This window comes from Rhinolophus sinicus, chromosome 16 (genome assembly GCF_057876585.1).
Source record: "Rhinolophus sinicus isolate RSI-liver-muscle chromosome 16, RSI-T2T, whole genome shotgun sequence".
NCBI classification, from domain to species: domain Eukaryota; kingdom Metazoa; phylum Chordata; class Mammalia; order Chiroptera; family Rhinolophidae; genus Rhinolophus; species Rhinolophus sinicus.
Genome location: NC_142516.1, coordinates 123,460,332 through 123,464,908, shown reverse-complemented (window position 1 = coordinate 123,464,908; position 4,577 = coordinate 123,460,332).

Below are 4,577 nucleotides of genomic sequence, written 5' to 3'. Positions count from 1 at the left end.
TCAAGTGTTTTTTTTTTTTAAATTGAGAACACTAAAACAACAATCCCATGGAAAAATGGGTAAAATAAGTGAATAGACAGTAAACATAAAAAGCAATGTAAATGCCCTTTGTAAACATGAAATGGTTGTTGTTCAATCTCATTCAAAATAAGAGAACTTCACTTTAAAATTACACTGAGATATAACTTTCCATTCATTAGATTCACAAAAATACGTAAATTTGAGTATATATTCTGTTGGCCAGGCTCTTGGGATTAGGTGCTTTCATATAGTGGTACCAAGAATGCAAAATGTACTCCCTGTATAGATGGGAATTTAGAAATACGTAAAGAAACTATATGTGCCTTTATCCTTTGTCCACTAATCTCACTCCCAGGAGTCTTCTTCTTGGAGATTCCACAAATACAGACAAAAATTTGATTTCTTATAACAGCAAAATGCTCATCAAAATGTGGAAATAACTGTGGGACATTCCCAGAATGGAATACCATGCATGCAGTCAGACAGAAATGAGGAAGATGTGTATATGCTGATGTCAAGTGATATTCAGAATATATATTTAAGAGAAAAAACAAAAACAAAAAAGGTGTAAAGCAATATGTAGAGTATGCTGAATATCTTTTTTTTTGTGTGTAAGAAAGGATATACAAATGTATATTGATCTATATTTTTAAAAAAGAAATTTGGAAGAATAAACAAAAAATTTTAAAATAATGATTTTCAATTGGGAACATAATGGTAGATACAGAGAAGAAAGCTAAACTTCTCTGCCTGTTCCTTTTTTGTTTATTTGTTTTGTTTTTAAAATTGTTGGTACTTTGTAACAGTTATGGAGTAAAAGGACCTTGAGCACCCTATCAGCTAAACGCAGTGAATGGACCTTGCTTCAAACACTGTGACTTGCAAAAAGGCACTTTAAAGAATTACTATTATGTTTTAGATATGACAATCATAATAATGTGATTATGTTTTTTTAAAGGCCTTAATTATTAGCAATAAACTGAAGTACTTATGGGTAAAATAATATTATATTTTGGATTTTTTAATACTGCAGGAGGGGGTAAAAATTGAGGGGGGATAGATATTTCAAAAACCTTAAAATCATACATACATTTTGACCTATCAATTATAATTTCTAGAATTTACCATTAACATATAGCTTTGAGTATATATAAAGATTTAGCTAAAGGAATACTTATTCCAATAATTTTTAGGATTAAAAAATGGGAAACACCTTGAATTTAAGTAATTTTATTAGTTAAATCAAATAATGCAATACAGGCTTAAAATTACGCTGAAAAAGAATTCTCATAAATTGAATAGAGAAGTGTTCATATTGTTGCGAATGAAGAAAGTAATTTAATATAATCTAGGTTCTATTAAGACAAATTATTCAAGGAAACATATTCAAATGTTTTAAAAGTGTTCATAGTGATTATCTTTGGGAGGTCAGAATTCAGATAACTTTTACTTACAATTAATATTTCTGGTTTATCTTTGTCTTTTTACGTACCTACAATAAACATATATTATCTTGCAAAACAATAGCTATGAATGTAAAAGGCAGCTCTTCATAAGGCAATTAATCCATTTCAAAAAAATTAAAACTGAAAGCACATAGAAAAAAAAAAGATTGAGATATTTGTGATATAAAACATTTTTTAAAAAAATACAGAACAACTACTGCCCTGTAAGTTGAAATCATTTTTTATTATGAGTGATGTAAGATTCTTTACTCCACAAAAATTATTTCTCACAGTAAGATTTCTGATACATTTAACTTAGCCCCTCAGAATAGGAAATAATATTTCATTTCACTTGATCCACAGAACCAAGCACCGTGTTGTAAAGTTAGTAAAGGGTAAAATATTTTTGAAGGCTCTGTCAACTTAATTTCCCTTATTTATAAACTAGATTTCATCTTGGTACCCCATATAGTACAACGACTCCAGGAAGGGGTACAGGTCAAATACCAACTTGGCAAGGACAAGTGTTTGCCAGATAGGAAGAATCTGAAAGGGCGTCCTTTTCCCTTTAAGGAAAGAGAAGAGAGAACGGGTATTGGACAGGAAGACTAATTTGTTTTGATCTTTTCTCCGGGGTGAAGCCTCATAACTGCAAAGCATATTTGATTATTCAAGAAAAGCTGAAACAGCTACTCCTCATTAAGAACTATGAGGAAAGAAATGATGACTGCAGGACAATAAAAGTAGTGCTACAGTGCGGTATGTAGGCAGAGGTACCTGATTCATCTCTTTCCTTTGTATCCCCTCCTACCCTCACACCCCAGGCAGCCCGGCCAAAATGTGGTCTGTAAAGGACCACAAAGTTCCCGTCAGCCCCTAAGAGATGTCAAGATGTTTGAGATTTCTGGAGGAATAGCTTGCAGAGGAAGTTGCCTGAGAGATGAAGTGGCAAGAGCTCCAGGCTGTGCTGTGTATACCAGAGTGCATTCATCTTTTCCTCTGCCACTTCTTTGCATGATTTTGAAAGAAACAAAGCCAGCTTCCAGGAGGGAGCCAAAGTACCAGTGGCTGTCAGGATGTAGGCAAGATAGCTGGGAGAGGTTTTGACAAGTTCCACTAGCCTTGGACTTGTCAGGACATTGGAAGGAACCTGACTCACTGTGTCTTGGTGGAAAACAGTACAAAGCCAAGGACCACCTGCACTATCTGATGGAGACTAGCAATAGGATCAGCACAAAGTTAGGGACTTAAACACCAAATACCCCAAAGATAAAGGTTTTCCCTCTATGAAGGCACCATCCTGGGAAAGAAGAGATAGTTCCTTTGGGAGTTAAATTTCACATAGACCAAATATTTGCTAAAATGAGACTGACTTAAGAGAATGGCTGGGATTTCATTAATTATCAAGTCAATGATTTTCAATAGCTATCAAAATGGGTGAGAACTTGTAAGGAAGATTACATTAATAACAGGAAATAAAAATGCAGCATTTTCTTTGTACATTTGAGTGTTGATTGAATGATTTATTTGTTTTAGTTAATATTAATTTTAGATCATTGATTTTAACTTTGCCAAAAACAAGTTCAAGGTTCATAGATATTTGCTTAATAAAGAGTAAGCAATTATGTAACAAAGTCATTGAGGCACTGAAATGTTTCAATAAAATTTCTGGGAAAGCTACAAATATTTCCTCTCTGTCAATCCCTTGGTCTTTCTTTTCCTGATAAAAACAATAAAATATTTAAAATGTGATGCCATATGTCTTTCCCTGCAAATCTTTGTTAAATCTGATCTTAGTGTAGTGAGTCTGAGTGGTTTGTATCTATTGGTGTAGTATGAGAAGATTTTAGATGAGATATAAAATTGCAACCCTTCATTTCCTTTCCCTTTATGCAATCCTGTTTTTTTCCTCTCACTTGAAACATCCAATTAAAAAAAAGAAAGTATAATACATTATTCCTCTTCACAGTTCTCTTAACAGTCTCTCTTATCAATATGGAATATGTATTTTTGCCAGTCTGCTAATAGAATGGTCTGAGTTGTTTTTTTTCCACATCACTGATAATTTTTATATACAAGGAAGATAGTCAAATATTACCTTTATGTCATGTATAGAAAAGAGAAAACGGGTGTGGATTTTAAGTAGAGTCACATTTAAACTTTGTGGTATGATAGAGATGAAAGTAGAGTGTAAGGTTTATACAAGGAGAAATAGTTTCTATGTTTAAATTCAAAGTTTGACCTCTTTGCATGAATCTTATTTGATAATGATAGCATTGTTGAGCTATTTTATTTCCTTAGACAACACACGTTAGAGTGTTAAACAGTTCACTGGGTTATTGCAAAGAAATTGATTAGTTATAGGATATCTGCCCCCTCACCTCCTCATTTACCTGCTTCTAGGATAAAGTTATTTAAAAAAAAATTTAGCCTATCAGCAGATGTGAATATGCTTTACTTAAATTATAGCTCTTGCTCAATTATTTTTGGAAAAACGTAGTTTATAATAAATTATGTGTAAATATTCAGGAAATGAAGAAAGTTTTTGAAACAAAAATTTAGAAAGAAAACCTTGAGCCCTTGAGATGCTAGGAATTACTTGGAACTATCCACAAATCATCTACTTCTTTTTAAAGACCAACATTATATGACGAAATATAATTTGGTTTGAATAAATGAACTTGGAGTCTTTTTTTCTTCAATATGAAATTGGCTCATATTTGAGATGTTTTTTGAACATTTCGGACGTTTGTTTGCCAAAGTGAACATATTTGGAATAACATTAAATATATCTGGCCAGACTTGAATAACAACACACACATACACACACACACACACACACACACACGAAACTGAGCAAGGGAGCCCATTCTCTTGAAATTATTTCAGATACTAAGACTTAGATATTTATTAAGACAGGGAAAGTCAGTCTTCAGAGATAATATTTTACAATTTCTGAGAATAGTTGTTCGTAGAACTCTACTATGTTTTTTAAAAAGCTTGTTGTAAAAGGATGTATGTACCATGAGTAACAGCTGAATTTGGGGGATTCAGGAAACAGAAAAGATTGAAGTTCCTTAAGCTGGTAATAACGTGTTCCATAATTCAACT